The following is an 18659-nucleotide window of genomic DNA, read 5'->3' as shown; positions in this document are numbered from 1 at the left end:
CTTTGCTCGCCGAGGGCCCTGGGGGAGGCACTGTGCCTGACCGCCGGTGGATTTGGCCAGTGCAAGGGATGCCACCAAAGTGCACGGCTAGAAACTGGCAGCCAGGGAGGAGAAGAACCCGACCTTTGGGTCTGGGAGCTTGGCTGGAACTACGATGGGATCAGAGACCTCCTTGGAGAGCTCTCCAAGCTCCATGGCTTGGCCTTCAGGGACACCGAAGGTCAGCGAGGCTCTGGCTGGTTCCAGTGCATCTAAAGCCAGGCTGGGCATGGAAAATCCTGGCTCAGCCTCTGCCACCGTGGAGCATGAGGGATGATCACAGCCCTCGATCATTTTTAAGCCAATTCTCTCTCATTTTTAAGCCAGTCTCACTAAGCCCTTTCTAAACTAATTTAATTCATTTTGCCATCTTAGCTCTGATAACCGCAAAGATTATTCGCCCTTACCCCATGGCAAATTCTGACTCTCCTGAACCTTCTCCCCCTTTTTTGGTCTCCCACAACCTCTGGGGCAAACATTTCCACTGCATCTTTTAAGGGCTGGGTTTAGATTTTATCTCTCTCCCTGTGTTTGTGTTTGCATGGAGCATCCTCATTAATTAGGATGTCTTGTTGGACACAGTGTAGTCTTTGGGGAGTTCCCCCAGTGATTTGTTTACAGATGTCAGGTTAGCGATAAATTGGGAGAAATAATTGACCTTTCCTGTAAGACTTTGCTAATCCTGTTTCTTCTTAACCATTTCCAATTTTTAGTGTGCAGCGGTGTTTTTCTTAATCAATTGTTCAGACTGTGAGAACATTACAGGAGATGCGATCAGGAACACGCCGTGGTGATGCAATTTTAATGATTCATTCTCTCTTTCTCATTAATTCATTGCATTTCATATTTCTTCAAGTGCTGACTTTGGAAGTATTCAAGACTTTAAGTAGTTTTTCTGTTTGATTTTTCTTCTTTTAACAATTAGAGTGGCCTTCTTGGTATGAGTTGTGTGGCTGCAACAGGCTGTGGGCAGGATGCACTTGCTGGAATGATGCAGGCATGGAGCAGGGAGCTCATCCCAGCCTCAGGACCTGGCGTGCCAAAGCATATTCCAGCTTGAATGCAAGAAGAGTCAGCAGAACATTTCTATTAAAAACTGTTACTTTTAAACAAGTTAATTTCCCCCATGAATCAAGCTGCTGTAAGGAGAAATCCCGTGTGGCAATCTAAGTATAATTGTGATATTCTCATTAGAAGTGCTGAGACTGAATCGCTTTCATTTTAAATTTTTTTTTTTAAAGGGAATTCAAACTTTTGGAAGTTAAATGACTTGGGAGAGAGCCAGCTTTTGATCTAAGGAAAATTGTTCTGTTGTTATTCTGCATTCCAGAAATGATAAAAACACTTCAGGTTTTGAAAACAAAACCTGGGGAATTGGAACGTTTTATTTCATGCAAAATAAAACTATGGGGCTTTTCCACGTCAATTATTTCAGGGGAGTGATAACATCCCTGATAAAGCAGCCGCACTAGCACCTAATGCTGCTATTAATATGCAAGTGTGGGTCCTTATTCTGGTGCCTGACAGTGAGCAAAACAGCAATGAAGTGTTCTGCAAGGAAATCCTTTCTGCAGCTAATCACCTCGTTAGAAATTCAGAGATTGTCTTAAACTGATCAGTTACAGTCAATTCAGAGCGGTAACGGGAGCCAGGCGGGCTCTGCTGGGGACAGCTGTGACGGGGGATCGGGCACACGGAGCCCTCAGCTGCCTTTACCCATCTTCTGCCGCGTTTAGAGCCCTGTTAGCCCCGTCGGTTCACAAATTACACCTGCTTTAGTGCAAGCTGTTGTCTTGGGTCACACGTGGCTGTCAACTGAAGGCAACGTTGCAAGTGAGGCCTTATCTCCTGACTGTCGCTGCCGGAGGGATGCTCTGCCTCAGCCCTCAGCCCTTCCCGGCCGGGAGAAGGCACCGGGATCGGGAGGTGTGGGCATGGGCATGGGCATGGGCATGGGCATGGGCATGGGCACGGGATGGGGATGGGATGGGATGGGGATGGGGATGGGATGGGATGGGGATGGGATGGGATGGGATGGGGATGGGATGGGGATGGGATGGGATGGGATGGGATGGGATGGGATGGGATGGGATGGGATGGGATGGGATGGGGATGGGATGGGGATGGAATGGGGATGGGATGGGATGGGATGGGATGGGATGGGATGGGATGGGATGGGATGGGATGGGATGGGGATGGGATGGGATGGGGATGGGGATGGGATGGGATGGGGATGGAGATGGGGATGGGATGGGGATGGAGATGGGGATGGGATGGGATGGGATGGGATGGGATGGGATGGGATGGGATGGGGATGGGATGGGATGGGATGGGATGGGATGGGATGGGGATGGGATGGGATGGGATGGGATGGGATGGGATGGGATGGGGATGGGATGGGATGGGATGGGATGGGATGGGGATGGGATGGGATGGGATGGGATGGGATGGGGATGGGATGGGGATGGAATGGGGATGGGATGGGATTGGATGGGATGGGGATGGAATGGGGATGGGATGGGATTGGATGGGGATGGGGATGGGGATGGGGATGGGATGGGGATGTGGATGGGGATGTGTGGTGATGACGAGATGGGGTGGATTTTCCTGTCTCACCACTACAGTCAGTGCCAGGCGTTTGGGGCACTGTGGGCGCCACTCATCCAGAAGCTGAAGGACACTTGAGCATCTCAATAATTCAGTTGTTTTAACCCAAGCTCATTCTCCTGGAGAAATATTTTACTTAAAATCAAGGCAGCGGAGCAAGGTTCATGAGGTAGGAGACTCCAGATGTTTTGCTTAGAATTAAAAAAACATGTTGAAAATTTAGAGAAAAGCCCTCCACATGTTTCAGGCAGTCTCTTGCCAAAGGCACTCTTGTCCCCTAGGGGTTTCCAAGCTAGTCTTGGGAAGGGGAATCGGTGGCTGAGCCTTTGTAGCCAGGAGGGAAATCTGATTTTCTTGCTCTCCTTCAGGAATTTTGGGCTCCTAGGGTACAATTTTTGAGTGTTGCTCCCTAGAGCACGGCAGTGTCACCCAGCAGGGACCAGGCTGGCGTGCCCTGCGTGCTCCAGGCTCACTTCCCAGAGCCATCCCTGCCTGCTGTGCCCTGGGCAGCAGCACAGCTCTGTGGGTGTGGCTGCAAACCCCCAGCCCGTAGGAAACCAGGCTGAGGGCGCTGAGCACCGCTGCCTGGCAGGGGCTCTCAAGGGGCCACATCCCACAGGGAACAATGCCTCAGCCGTGGCTTTGGTAGGGTCTGGGGGAGACATGCAGATCAGCTCAGCTGGCCTTGCTGGGCCTTTAATTCAACAGAATTTAATTGAATATTGGTTTCTTTTAGTTTGCCTTTTATTTTTCCCTTCTCCTTTTCCCTTTTATTTTTCCCTTCTCCTTTTCCCTTTTCTTTTTCCCTTTTCTCTTCTCCCTGTTCCCATTTTGCCCTTTCCCTGCCGTTCTGCTGCCTGCTCATCCCCACTGGCAGCACTTTCCAGGCACACAGAGCCAGGCTCCGCAGTCCCTCTGGCTGTGCCCCATTCCCAAGGACATTCCCTCTGCTGGGAGAGGCCAGCACAGCTCTTCCAGTGGGCCTTCTCGCTGTGTCCTGGGAAAATCTGGGATCTGGGAATATTCCTTGCTCGTTCAGGGCTGTCCCCACATGCGTTGGTGACAGGGCTCTGCCCCAGTCACCACAGCGAGGGACAGCAGAGACATCACCAGGGCCCTGCTCGGAGGGACAGATGGCACCATCGCCACAGAGATTTGTGCTCCTCGGGACAAAAAGCTAAACGTGTTTGAAATGAGGCCATTCCAGCTGTCAGGATAACGGAGTGTGCCGGGAGGGCAGCAAATCCCTCTCTGGTTGCTCATGGCTTCGTCATCCCGCTCCCTTCAGCAGGAATGAGACTCCCTCTTGCTGGAAAACAGCCTGGAGAGGATCTCCTGCTCCCCCCCCTGTTATAAACGGGCTCTCCCTCCCCGCCAGGAGGGCGAGTTTAATTTTACACTAAAAACAGACCCATCTGCTTGGGTGGGTGTGGGTGTTCTTTCCCCAAACTGATGGGGTTTGGTCACTTTTCCTCCTAATTTTAGGCATAAAGAAATGAAAATTATTAAACTCTGGCATGGGCAAAGACTACTGCAAACTGTCCCCCACCAAGCTGCTTTCCTGGTAGTGACATCTCTGCTGCTTTGGGGGCACAGAGTGGAAAAAAGGTCATGAAATAGCAGTGCCACGTCCCCACCCCTTTCCCTGTGTTAATTCTCACCCTTCCTCATGGCATCACAGCGAGGTCCTCAAAGGAGCTTCCTGGGAAGCACAGTGGGAACAATCCCCCTTCGATTTTGGGTTCATTCAGGGTTAATTTTAACAAATTCCTAGTCAGTGCCTGCTGTTGGATGACACTCTGCCCTCTCCTGCTGGGCTGTATGTTTGTTGTGCTGTGATTATTTAGGTTTGTTTGAACATCTCTCTGTACTATGGGATTTCTTAATGGAGGGGAAAGACATGCAATTGCACAAAGCTAAGCAAAACTGGAGCTAAGAGGAGTTGGGAGTAATAGAAATAAGATAACCCCAAACCAACAGGATAAACAACAGTTATCTGAGTGCCATCACAACTCAGACAAGCTGTGTGAGGCATCTGACCCTGGAGAAAGCTGCAGGCACAGCAAAAGTTCCTTAAATAACTTTTGGCAAAATGATTAAAGCTAAATCAAGTATCATTTAAACTAGACTATATTGTAGACAAGACCTGAAAGCTCCCAAGCCTGATTTCTGAGGGGCCCTGAAGGCTGTGAGTGTCGGGAGCACAGCGTGATGTGTGCCAGCTCTGAGTGGGGCTTGGCAGAGACACAGGGGGTCAGACCACAGTGACAGAAACTGCAGTGCCACCAGCTCGAATTGAGGATATTTAACGGCAAAACTATTATTCCCAGGGCTGAATCTTCCCTGTGGTTGCACCTGAGGTCTCAGTGTAGCCAGCTGTTCTCACTGCTTGGAAACTCCATATCCTGGAGGATTATTCCTGTGTAAGGCCTCAGTGCCAGCCTGCCAGCCTCAAAGGGTTTCCAGGAGTGATGATGAGGAGGATTTTGACTGAGGAAGTTCATTCAGCACTGCAGGTGTGGGAGGGGCTCCCTCCACTCCAGGCTCCCCAGCAGGGCTGACTGTGCTGTTCCAGGGTGTCAGACCCTGAGCTCAGCATGGATTTAACCTTCTGACAAATGGAGGGCCTGAATTAAGGCACCTGAGTTTACAGCCTGTTTTATGAGCCTGACCACGTAATAAATCCAAGAGAGCTGAGCTCAGCAGCCTTCCCCAAGTGGTGCCTCCAGAGCAGACACAAGTCCAGCACCGTGCGACGTCTGCGAGGCTGCAAAGCAGAACCTGCAGCTGTAAAATCCACGGAGAGTGGGAGCTGGGTGTGTGCCAGGGGCTGCTCACAGCCCGGGAAAAGCGCCTGGAGCTTTGCAGCACGGTGGCCAAATAGGGAGAGAGGGATGGGCCATCCTGGGAAATGTTCTGTGGAGCAGTCAGACCGCCCAGCTCCTCCTGGCCATCTCCAGTGGGAATGACAGCGAGTGCTGCTGACTTCCTGGAGGATGGGGAGATCCCCTGGTTATCCTCTTTTAGGGTCGTGACCTATTGGGTCTTCAGTGCTGAGAGTGGCAGCGTGTTTATTTCCTGCAGGCATGAAAGGACCAGTCCAGAGATGTTTGGATCCAGCTGGCAGGGAGCACGGTGATTCCAGAAGGTTCTTGGCTCCATCCACCTTGAAGCCAAGCCTCCTTCCAGCTCCTCATTCTCAGGAGCTTTGCTACCTCTGCAGGAATTCCTGGCTGAGGGATGAGCCCAGGGCAGGCTCCATGGCACAGGTTGAACTCCAAGCTACCATGACAGGAAGAAGTAAGATTTTTCCTTTAATCAGTCATGTGTAACCTTTGAGAGCTGACCTGCCTTTTGAGCTGCCTCTGCCCCTTCATCCCCTGGGGTAACAGTGCATGAAAATTAGGAGTTGAAGACATCAGCAAAGCTGAAGCACAGGAGCAAGGCTGAGCCCTGAATTGTGCAGAGTCATCAGGGACAGCTTTTCTCCCTCTGCATGGTGCTGCCACTCCTCTTGCTTGTCTTCCCAGCAAAAATGGAAACCGGGGCACATTTCATACCCTGCCTCATTCCCTGCACTGCTCAGAGCTTTGGTAGCAGTGACAAATGCCTCTTGTTCTTCTCATGGGGGCTGGATCTGGGATTGCCCAGAGCATCACTGTGCTGGGCTTGCTCTCCTCACCCATCCCCCCAGCTCTTCTCTTAACTCAGCCCAGCACTGGGGAGCTTGTTCTGTTCTCCCAGAAGAGGCCCAGGGAAGTGGGATGGAATTCACAGTTCCAAAGAGTGTTAGGGACAGGTCTTTATAAAACCTTACCTATCCTTAAGGTAAGAGAAACTGGAGAGGATCCACCCAGCTCTGCCCCCAGCCCTTTCCTTCTCCTACAGAGCTCCCCTCAGAGCTGCTGAACATCTGCCCAGCAGTCCCTGGTGCACCACAAGACCTCAAAACCAGCCTGGGAAACCGAAAACCATCCATGCAGGCACTGAATGAACCAGGGAAGTTTGGATTCAAACCTCATTTGATTTGTTTGTACTTGGAGGGAGTCGTGGACATGGTGTCAGGTGCTCATGGCTTTTCCTTCAGAAACATGGAAAGCACCTGAAGAAGGGATGTGACACAGACACAGCTGGGCGTGTGGTCCAGGAAACAAAAAGCAGGTACAAATAATTTGTGTATTGTGCCATCTGGCCGTGGCTCCCTGGGGAAGGGAAAGCACCTTTTTCCAGAAAAACCCTCAGGATGAAGATTAGCACTGGTGTTTTCAGGAGGAGTCAGGAGGAGCAATGGCACAGAAAACCAGGAGACAGCTCTGCACTGGCCAAAACCAGCTGGCAAGGAGGCAGCCAGGATGTGGGCACATGGACTGGCAGAGCTCTGGCAAGGACAGCACAACTCTGGGACACATAGAACAGATTCCAGATGAAGTGCCAATGCTCAGCTAAGCCTCTGTGCCACCCTTCCCTGCCAGTGGGATTCTGCTGTGACTTGTCAGCAGATCTTCACTTGCCACTCACCAAACAACGTGGTCAAATGGGCACAGAACACGGGCAGGGAGAGGGTGCAAGCAGCACCTCAGAGCTTCGGTGCAGGTTTTGTTTGCTTGTGAAATCTCAGTATTTGTTTACCCCTTTTTGCTGGAATCCAATAAGCCTACATTGGCACAAAGGGACTCGAAACCAATTGGTTTTTATTGCACAAATCAAGAATGACACAGAGCACGCAGAAGGACACAAAGCATCAGGCAGTCCCCGAGATGCTGGGTGCAGTATTTGTGAAGGAGCCTGGGGAAGCTGTGGTGCCATGTACTGCTGGCACGTATCCCCCTGGGCAGGCTTTCAAACCCTGCTTTTAGAGCTCAGCTTGAACAAAGTGCTGCTGTTCGTGCTTTTAGTGATAGCAATAAAGCCCGTTTTTATTGTTGTTTCATCTCGGAATTTCACAGCGTGTCCCTGTTGTTATTTTGGGGTCAGCCCTCAGATGCAGCAGCTGCAGCACTGGCAGCAGCCAAGGCATGTCCTGCACAGCATCGGGGGGAGCTGCAGCCGTCTGCAGCAAACTCAGCTGGAGCACGGAAGGGTGCTCACGTTCCCTGGTTGTGAAAGCCTTGGGAGTGCCTGTGGCTGCTTCCAGAGGAGGGCTGAGCTCTTGGGAAGGAGCTACAAGACGTGGGGCAGTGATTTCTGTAGCAGAGGGCCGGCACTGGGGAGATGGTGGCAATAGAGGCACTGACAGTGCTCACCCTGTCCTGCACCCAGCGGCTCAGCTCCTTCTCCAGAGGGGTCAGGACCCTGCAGGAGCTGCTGGTTTAGCATTCCTGAACAGAGACCCTGCCCTAACACCCCGCAAGGCGATGCGCCCGCCGCTCCTGCAGCGCTGCCACGCTGCCCATCGGCCGGGGTGGCACCGAGCCCAGCGGGGCGTGACGCCAGCGCAGCACTGGGTGCCAGCGGGACGAGCGGGGGGACAGCCTGTGCCACGCCGGGAGCCAGCGCATCCTCCTGTGTGCCAACAGTGCCAGCCTCGGGCAGCTGGCCCTGCTGCAGGGCAGGCAGCTGAGGAGGCTCCGAGCACTGTCCCCCTGGCACTGTCCCATGGCTCTGTCCCATGGCACTGTCCCATGGCATTGTCCCATGGCTCTGTCCCATGGCTCTGTCCCATGGCTTTGCCCCCATGGCACTGTCCCATGGCTCTGTCCCATGGCACTGTCCCATGGCTCTGTCCCATGGCACTGTCCCCATGGCACTGTCCCATGGCACTGTCCCATTGCACTGTCCCATGGCTCTGTCCCATGGCACTGTCCCATGGCACTGTCCCATTGCACTGTCCCATGGCATTGTCCCATGGCTCTGTCCCGTGGCACTGTCCCCATGGCTCTGTCCCATGGCTCTGCCCCCATGGCTCTGTCCCATGGCTTTGCCCCCATGGCACTGTCCCATGGCACTGTCCACATGGCACTGTCCCATGGCTCTGACCCCATGGCACTGTCCCATGGCTCTGTCCCATGGCACTGTCCCATGGCACTGTCCCATGGCTCTGTCCCATGGCTCTGTCCCATGGCTCTGTCCCCCCGGCTCTGCCCCCGGCACTGCCGCAGGGTCACTCGGCTGTCCGGCTGCCCCGGAGCTGGGGGGAAATCGCGGCGCTCAGAGCAAGGGCGAGCGAAGCAGAGCGTGCGGGGCAGGCTTTGATGGGAGCTGGCTCCTCAGATGTTCGTGGTGCTTTCCCCACCTCGTTTCCTGATGCTGAGCTGCCCATGCTTTCGTATTCGCTTTTACAATGAGCTTTTCACGCCTGGGAGAGGGGAAAAGGAGACTTCAAACCCTCGTGCAGGCTTTGGAATTAAACGTGTCTGCACAGGATGCAGGTGGGGAACCCCTGACCTTTGAAATGATGGGGAAGCTGCCGGGCTCGCTGTGCCAAGAGCTGCCTCCTGCCCGCGGCTGGGGCAGTCTGGGGCTCACAAGGGGTGGCAGAGAAGCTGATGCTCCTTTGGGGGCGACTTCAGTTCCTCAGTGCACAGATATCCCCTGCCAGATCATCTCCAGCTAATTGGAAGGGATCATCCTGCTGACAAGACAGGGTTCCTTCCTGGCCTGGTGCTCTTCCCTGCAGCTGGAAAAGCTGGGGTTGGAGCAAGGATTTATTTGATATTAAGTATCTGTCCCAAATCATTAGGTTCTGCATTCTGGCCGTGACTCTCAGAGAGAGGTAACACTACTTGGATATAACGATGCTCAGATCGTAGTTAGACTCAGGGAAATTCTTGTCATCATGAAATCTATTTTACATGGGCACCGGTTAGCCTGGACTTATTGCTGAAAGGCACCAAGGATGAGTGGGAAAGCAACTGTGACTAATGGGAGCTTTCCTCAAATGTATGAAGTCACAGGAATTAATGAAAGGAGAGAGAAGAGCGGTGAAGTGTAACACCAGGCAGAAAAAGAGCTGTCATTTTCACATTCCTTTCCAGCAATTAATTTGTATTTTCAAGTCTCTCTGAGCTCCCAACCCAGCCTAGGAAATGGTGTTTTCTGGATATTTCCTGGAAAGAGCCATCACTGCTACAAGAAGTCCTTGCTCTCACCACGTCCCTGCTCTTCCTCACAGGAGCAGCCAGTGCAGGAACCAGCCAAACTCCTGTCCTGTGGGATGGTCATCCCAAACAAACCATTGGATCCCCCAAAGCCTGGCTCTCACACCTCTTCCAGGACACCTGGCTGCCCTTCCTGCACTAAGCAGCTCAGCCCCTGATTCAAGCCACCTTTATTTATTGCATTGTGCAGTGTAAGTCCGAGCAGCCCAACTGCATGGCACCCAGAAAATTTGCAGTGAAGACTCTTCTGTGGAAGCGACAAGAAAAATGCCTGGGTTCTGTGAAATTGGAGCTGGATTAGTTATTTCTGTGTCTTTGTATGAGATTCCTCCATGTTGTACAGTGGATTTTGTCCTCTTGCAAATTAGAGCTCCCTTCCTTCTCTCCTTTGGAGCAAAGTTTGAAGAATTGCTGTTTCTACACCCATGGATAGCTCAGCACTTGATCCAGGCTCTGCCCTCAGTGGGTGCTTGGCACATGGACGGAGCACAGAGCCCACAGCCTGGGCTCTGTAACACCCAGACCACGTTACCCAAGTCACATTGGTCCCTTGGCCAGCTTCTCTTTCAGACATTGAAATGGGAAATGCCTCACACATTTGATTAACACAGAATCTATCCTCCAAATATGAGTTCAAACAACCCAGCTGGAGCTTTGCAGCAACCTCCTGTGGCAATAGCAGCCTTGGGAGCTCCTGCTTTCCCAGGATGGAGGTGAAACACGGTTTCCTCTGGTCTGGAGGAAACTCTGCAGCCCAGCCCAAGCCCCCAGACTGCTGCCAGCCAGGGCACCACAGCACAGGCAGAGCTCCTGGCACATCCCAACCCTCCAGTCTGTGGCAGGGCCAGGATGAATTTGGCTCTTTCTTTCCAGTTATGTAAAGCTCTCTCCCAGTTTGTCTGGCCTGTACCCTGCTGGCTCTGGTTTGCATCTACCCTGACAGATGAGAGAGAAGCCTCCTGCTTCCATCCGGCTGCAAAGAGCTGGGTACCACAGGGGCTTAAAATATCTGCAGGAGAAGACATCAGAGAAAGAAATAGGGGGCTGCTGGGGGAGGGCAGCTGGTGATGGACTGGAGGAGAGCGACGACAGGATCTGGAGGAGCAGGGGATGTTTGTAAAGGAACGGGCTGGGATGTTGGGCTGGGGAGGATGCTGAGCTCTGTGGGAAGGAACCATCTCCCTGCTCCAGCTCAAGCTGAGTCCCTGGGCTCTCCCTGTCCCTTTTATCTCCCCTTGATCCCTGTGTCAGGTCTGTAAGGCAGCATGTTTGGAACTTGCTTGCCTGGGGTGCTGGTGTGGGAGTACAAGGGCTTTCTACCCACTTTAATTAAGCTGTTTTTTAACAGGAAATCTCATTGGGCAAAATTTAGCCTTGATAATAGTTAATAACAGAACTTATTGGCTATAGAGGAGCTAGGATTGTCCCTAATTAGTCTTTTATAAGGCTGTTATTTTTTTTTCCCTGGTTCTCTGGACCCAAGGGCCCTGGCTGAAGAGCAGGGCTCACTCAGATCCTCCCTACAAAAGCTCTGTCTTTGCTGGGCCTGCAGGGGCACAGCCCCACGTCCTGTCCCCACACTGCAGAGGCTCATGGTGCAGGTCTCTGGGTCTGTGCTGCCCTCCCAAATCCCTGCATGAGCCAGGAGAATGCCCATGGATGTGCAGGAGCACCAAGTGCCCTTCCCTGCAGTCAGGGCACAGCCAAGGCACAGGAGCTCTCTGGAAGCAGGAACGGCTTGAACCCATCCCTGGCGTCTCCACCTCCCGTGCCAATCTGGTTCTTACTCTGCCCATTGCCTGGAGTTCTGCCATTGTGACTGGGATTGCTGCTGCTGGGGGGCGAGCTGGGAAGTGGTGGGGAGCTGGTTTGGGGATGGGCAGGGCTCCAGCAGAGCTCGGGGTCTACAGCATCTCCCTTCCTTCAGTGCTGCTGGAAGAGCCAGGCTGAGCGAGGCTGGGGTTTTACTGCTCAGGGGTTTTTAATCTTCCTTTTCCCTTTTGATCAGTAAGATGGCTTTGAAGCAGTCAGTGAGTTGCCCAGCTGGTGCTTTTGGGCATCCCAGTGACTGTAGGAGCTGTCAGAGCCTTGCACAGTCCTGTGTTTGTGTCACTGAGCCCCCATCCCGCTGGATTCACCAGGCACTGTGTTACACTCCAGCTCTTTATGTTATCTTCTGGTTCTTCCTTCTTTTCCAGCTTGCAAACCTGTTGGAGATATGAACAGCAGAATCCACGGTGGGTTTGCTGCGGATTTATTGCCCAGAGAAGCTGTGGCTGCCCCATCCCTGGAAGTCTCCAAGGCTGGACAGGGCTTGGGGCAACCTGGGCTCATGGAAGGTGCCATTGCCCATGGCAGGGGGTAGAATGAGATGATCTTTATATCCCTTCCAACCCAGACCACTCTGTGATTCAGTGGTTTCTTGGTTCTGGTATTTCCCATATGCATCTCCTGTAAATTATACCCTGGAGAGCAACAATGAACCTTTGTGGGTCTCAGTTGGCACTGGAGGAAAAAAAGCAGAATGTTATTAGTCCATGAGTTGAAGTGGGAAATCCTGGCCAGGTGACCCTGCTGGGGTTTAGGGCTGCTGGGTGAGACCTGGCATTTCTGTAGGCTTCAGCCTGCTGGTACCTGGGAGCCTCATTTCTGGGGGGAGCTGGCTGCTGAGCATTGAACATCTGGACTCCGACACTGCCACCAAAAGCCCCAGCTGTGCTGGGGCTGGCCAGGGATGCTGCTTTTGTGCCCTCCCGTGAACAAAGGTGTGAGTGACTGCAGGGCTACGAAGCAGTCACTGGCCCATGGCCCCACTGCGTGTGCCCATGCTGGTGCCTCTGGGGGCTGCAGTACGGGGTGGGACCCCGTGGTCTGGGGCACAGGACATGCTTTGGAGAGCTGCCTGTGGGGTGGAGCTGCTGGCTGTTCCCGACGATGCCGAGGAGCTGCGCAGCAGCACCGCAGCCGCTTTAGGAAGGCCAGGAATAAACATTTCCCTGAAAACCACAGGACATGCCAGCCTGTCCCCTCGGGGGACATTCCCAGCCCTGTCCCCTCGGGGGACATTCCCAGGCTGTTTGCTCAGACAGCAGCTGAGGCCCTGCTGGCCTGGCCAAACGAACCTTTGGCTCCAGGCCAGAGCGCGCAAAACCCACCCACCCTGCGAGGAACCTCTGCAGTGTCCCCGTGTCCTGCAGCAGTGTCCCTGTGTCCTACAGCAGTGTCCCCGTGTCCCGCAGCAGTGTCCCTGTGTCCTGCAGCAGTGTCCCTGTGTCCCACAGCAGTGTCCCTGTGTCCTCTAACCGTGTCCCCATGTCCCACAGCATTGTCCTGTGTCCCACAGCACTGTCCTCATGTCCTGCAGCAGTGTCCCCGTGTCCCACAGCAGTGTCCTCATGTCCCACAGCAGTGTCCCTGTGTCCCACAGCAGTGTCCCTGTGTCCTCTAACCGTGTCCCTGTGTCCCACAGCAGTGTCCCCGTGTCCCACAGCAGTGTCCCCGTGTCCCGCAGCAGTGTCCCTGTGTCCTCTAACCGTGTCCCCGTGTCCCACAGCAGTGTCCCCGTGTCCCACAGCAGTGTCCTCATGTCCCACAGCAGTGTCCCTGTGTCCCACAGCAGTGTCCCTGTGTCCTCTAACCGTGTCCCTGTGTCCTCTAACCGTGTCCCCGTGTCCCACAGCAGTGTCCCCGTGTCCCACAGCAGTGTCCCCGTGTCCCGCAGCAGTGTCCCTGTGTCCTCTAACCGTGTCCCCGTGTCCCACAGCAGTGTCCCCGTGTCCCACAGCAGTGTCCCCGTGTCCCACAGCTGTGTCCCCGTGTCCCACAGCAGTGTCCTGCAGTGGGCTGGCTCTGACCACGCCTGAGGAACACCTGCAGCAAGGCCCTGCTCCCCGCAGAGCCAAAAGCCAGCCCCCAGCACCAGGTGAGATTTGTCCGTCCGAGCCATGCCCAGCTGGGTTTGCCGCCCCGAGCCCTGGCAGGGTTTTCCGGTGCTCTCATGTTGAATTTTTAGGGTTTGAATAAGGACTCTCCCTGAAGCAGGCGGGGACATCAGAGGTACCTTCAAAAGTGGAAAAATAGATGTCACCTGCTGTCATGTTATGAGAAAAAATGATGGATCCCAGCGACTCCTAATGCTCCCTCTGGCCATGTTAAAGCCTCTGAGGGGCACTGCCATTACCCACACACAGACAAGTGTCACCTCTGCCTCCCAGGGCCCCCAGCTGAGTCATCCAGAGCCAGAGAAGCACCAGGGGGTGATGCCAGGTGGGCACTCCTGTTGCTGCTCCGTGCAGCAGGAGGTGGTGGGCACAGCTGGTGAGGTGTGGGCCGCCCTTGTGCCACCGCGAAGGACTCTAACGCTCTGCAGGCACAAAAATTAGTCCTGATTTTTTTTTTCCCCCAAATTCAAAAGCACTTCAGAGATTTTCAACTGCAAATCACAATCATATTAAAGACTGTTTTTCATCAGCACCTGCACAAGCTGGTTTGGAGCCTCACAGTGCCTGCACCAACGGGCTGCCTGGGAGAATGAACACTGCAATTTTGGCATCTGCTGTGCAGGAGTACAGTAAATATTTAAAGCCACCAGACTGAGGTTTCCAAAGGACTCTAAAGACATTGATTTCTCCAAACCCCTGTGACTGCAAATGGAAATTCCGTGCCAGTCTCCTTTCAGCCAGCATTTCCCAGAGAGTCTAAGAGTGGATGTGGGCTGTGCTGGAGGAAGTAGGGGCTCGCAGTTCCCCGTTAGGTGCCGTGCCCAGATCCCTGTGCTCCCCAGTGCTGGCTGCAGCACATGGGTGCGACAGGGACGTGCTGTTCTCTCAGACACGCCATGCTGGAGCTCCTCCTGTGCCACCGGGTGTCTCATTGTGTTTTCCCTCTTGGCTCCCTCCATGCATCCTCCATCTCCATTTTTTTCCTGAGGGTAAAATCTGGTGTCTCCAGCCAAGCTCACAAGTGCTGGATCTGGGGATGAGGCTCCATCCCTGGCTCGTGCTCGCAGGGGGCTCAGGCTGGCAGGGTGTGCTTGGCAGGAGGGATTAGGGACAACCCTGGGGTCAGTCCAGGCTGGGGTGAGCAGCTGGAGCAGCCCTGGGAGAAGGACCTGGGGGTGCTGGGGGGGGAGCAGGACCTGCCCCAGCCCTGAAACCCCAGCCCTGGGCTGAGCCCAGTGTGGGCAGCAGGGCTGGGGGGATTCTGCCCCTGTGCTCAGGTGAGCCCCCACCTGCAGAGCTGCCCCAGCCCTGGGCCCAGCACAGGGAGGAGCTGGAGCTGCTGGAGAGAGTCCAGGAACTGGCACCCAGAGAAGCTGTGGCTGCCCCATTCCTGGAAGTATCCAAAGCCAAGCTGGACAGATTTGGAGCAGCCTGGGACAGTGGAAAATGTCCCTGCCCATGGCAGGGGATGGCACTGCATGGGCTTTGAGATCTCTTCCACCCAGGCCATGCTGTGAATCTATGGTTCTATGACTGATAACTCTGAAGTTCACCGCCATGGACAGGAACAGTTTCTGTCATCACAAGGACAGATCCAAATTCCCGTGTGACACCTCTTTAAAGAGAAGCTGGTTGAAGTGTCCCCCACAGGCAGGGTGTTTTTCCTTCTGCTGCTCGTGCTTGGGCAGCCTGAGGAGCTCCCTGGCTCCTTCCTTGCCAACACTAACATCCAGCCCTGGGAAAACACCCCAGTTAAACACAGCACAAATTGTCTGGGCACAGACATGCGGGGATGTGACAAACCAGAATGGGAGGAAGATACCAGCAGGAAATAATGCTTCTGTAAACAGTTTCTCTCCATCTTTCTTGTTGGCTCTTTCAGGCCCTGCAAGGCCACCCTGAGCTCAGCCCAAAGCTCCTCCTCTCCAGGTGAACAATCCCAGCTGTGCCAGCCTTTCCTCCCAGCAGAGCTGCTCCATCCTCTGCTCATCCTGGAGCCTCCTCTGGGCTGGCTCCAGCAGCTCCAGCTCCTCCCTGTGCTGGGCCCAGGGCCGGGGCAGCTCTGCAGGTGGGATCCTGCTCCTTCTCCTCCTCGGTGCTGAAGCAGAATTCCTGTGGGCAGAAAACGGGGCAGAAAGGAGGTGCTGAATCTGTCGGGGCAAGGCCAGGGGCAGCTCCCTGTTCCTGGCAGCCCCAGCTGCTCCTGTCACAGGCTCGGGAATGTTTCCCATCTCCGCCCTGGAACACTGAGCCAGGCTCTGCTGAGCCCGCCCGAGGCCAAGCTGTGCTCGAGAGGAGCCGCACGCCACGGGAGGCAAAGCCTGGAATGAGGGCGAGGAGCGCTGTCCCCAAACCCTGTCAGGGAGCATCGGGACAGCGCTGGCTCCGCAGGAAGAATGGGCAGCAGGAAGAGGAGAATCATAATGATGTCAACACAAATTTGGGCTGAGATGATGTGAGTGAAATCCCCAAAGATGCAATGCCAAGAATAATAAAACCAAGCAGAACGCCAGAAAGCCAAATTACAACAAATAACATGGGGGGAGGGCAGGGGGAGAGAAGAACTGATGGATCAGGCAGAAGAAATGCAGGCAAGGGGCAGAGGCAAGGGGCATCAGACCAGGCGGTGCAAATCCCAAACCCAACCAGTGTCAGGGAAAAATCTGCCAGGGGAGATGGTGGGTGATGTGGGGCAGGACTAGGCAGAGATGGAGCTGTGAGCGTGGACAACAGGCTGGGAGTGACATCACACCAAACAGGACTCAGGGGCAGGAGAAACTCACCTGAGGAGCAGCAGGTGAAGTGCAGAGCCATGTTCTGCTGGGCACAGCCAGGGCTCCTGCAAACACAGCCCCCTGAGGTGGATGGACGTGTGCCGAGGATGGGAGGAGTGCTGGGGACTGGGACCTAGCTCTCTGCATGCCCTGAGCACTGGGAGTCCCAGGACAGGGCTTGGGATGTGCTTTACCAAGGAGTGCCAAATACAGCCCCCACCTCCCTGCAGCCACCCAAGGGAGCTCAGCCACTCCCTCTGCAGGTGGGGAAACTGAGGCATTGGGAGGGCAGGCAGCAGGGCCTTCGGGTGTCTTCCCTGCCGTCCGTGGACATTTCCCTCCCTGTCCCTGCTGGGAGCAGGGCTTGGATACATCCCACCGACGCCAACTTTGGGATGGAGGTCGGGCAGCAGCAGGAGGGGTGTGGATCTGCCTTTCTCCTGGCTCCCAGCTCCCAGGTGGAGAATGATGTCTCAGCCTGGCAGGGATGGGCCCCACCCAAACCCTGCCCAAGCTCCCGCTGTGTAGAAAGAACCTTGACGCTGTTTGTCACCTTGGAGAGGTGGCAGCAACGTGGCTGGTCCCAGTCCAAGCCCAACTGCACTTGTCCCCAGCTCAGAGCCCAGCAGAGCTCCGGGGGAGCAGGAAAGCAGCTCACAGAGCTGATTTACACCTCCTTACACCGTGCTGTTGCCCAGGTCCCCTGGCCCAGAGGAGTGGAGTCAGCAGGCGTGTGGCGCTGCCCACCTGCAGGCACAGCCCGCGCACGGCTCGGCTCGGCTGCCTCTAATCACCCTCCGTGCTGAAGGATTAACAGCAGCAATCTTGTTCCCAGCCACCCTCCAGATGATACAGCATAATAAGACATATAACAGCCCCTTGGAAAAGAGAAAGTTATAGTTCCCACAGCAACTGTAACTCAGCCATATTATACATCTATATATATATTAAGGCATAAATTTAACAACATATATTTTAATGCAAAATACCAGCGATGCACAAGGGGACAAATAACAGTGGTTGAGGGATCCATAACATTTGGCTTTCCCTGCTTCCCACTGATGGAATCTCACCAGCAGCAGCACGGTGAGGAAGATGGATTCATCCCACTTGTGGCCCTCTTCCACCTGCTGCTCCCGTTTTTTGGCAGGGACAGGCACAGGGACAGGCACAGACACCCCATCCGTGCACCTCTGGGCCACCCACGTGCACAGACATGGCACAGTGCACGGGAAAGGTGCACAGTGCACGGCACATCCCACGGGATGCCACGGAACATGCGTGGCTATGGCAGGGATTTCTCCCACTGCTCATCAGGCTGAATGCAGAATGAGATCCTTTCGACAGAGTTCTGGGGTTTTTATTTTTCCAACTATCAGCTGGAATTGTACAACAGGGATATAGTTCTCGATTACATTTTATGAAATGGCTCAAACCCGTGTTGTTTCAGCTCATTTTCCCAGGCAGCTCCCGGCCACCGGCAGTGAGGCGTGCACGGTGCTGGCCCTGCCCATGCCGGGCTGCTCCTCACAGCTGGAAAACCTTGGGTGGCTCCTGCCAGTCTGGAGAACCTTGGGTGCTTCCTGCATGTCCTTGCAAACGTGGGTGCCCTGCTCTGTTCCTCACAAATGGGGTGCATCCTGCCATGGCAGAACTGCTTTCCCTCCCAGACACCCAAAATCCATCCTGGAGGGAATATGTTCCCCATCCTGGGGCAAGAGGGGGGTTTAATGCATGTCCTGAGGTGGCACAGCTGTGCCCAAGGCTGCTGCTGCTGAGGCAGGGGATGCTGAGCAGGTGGGAGCAGCCTCATTGGGGACCTCCCCATCATCCTGGGAGGATAAGGGATTTCAGGGATTTAAGCTGGGCTTCTGGCTTTGTGCCTCACCAGCCCTGCTTTGTGGCCAGGGTGCCAGCCTTTACTCTGCTGGGCTGTAGCAGGGGTGGCTCTTCTTGCCTGCCCAGGTACCTGGCTCTGCACCCCAGGGCTGGCTCTGCTACTCCTGGGGGGGTCTCTGGAGCAGAATAAAGGACATTAAATGCTCTGCTTGCAGCATTTTATGCTCGTGTCTTAACTCGACATGGCGTTATATCATCTTGCTATTGCAATGAGAGAGCTGAGCTGCGGCTGCGGCTGCGGTTACGGCCGGTGCTGCCTGGCAGTCTGTGCTATAAGCACCTATGTTTACACTTCAATTAGT

This window comes from Anomalospiza imberbis, chromosome 15 (genome assembly GCF_031753505.1).
Source record: "Anomalospiza imberbis isolate Cuckoo-Finch-1a 21T00152 chromosome 15, ASM3175350v1, whole genome shotgun sequence".
Taxonomy (NCBI): Eukaryota; Metazoa; Chordata; class Aves; order Passeriformes; family Viduidae; genus Anomalospiza; species Anomalospiza imberbis.
The sequence above is the reverse complement of the archived record's forward strand: the minus strand, read 5'-3'. Positions refer to the sequence as shown.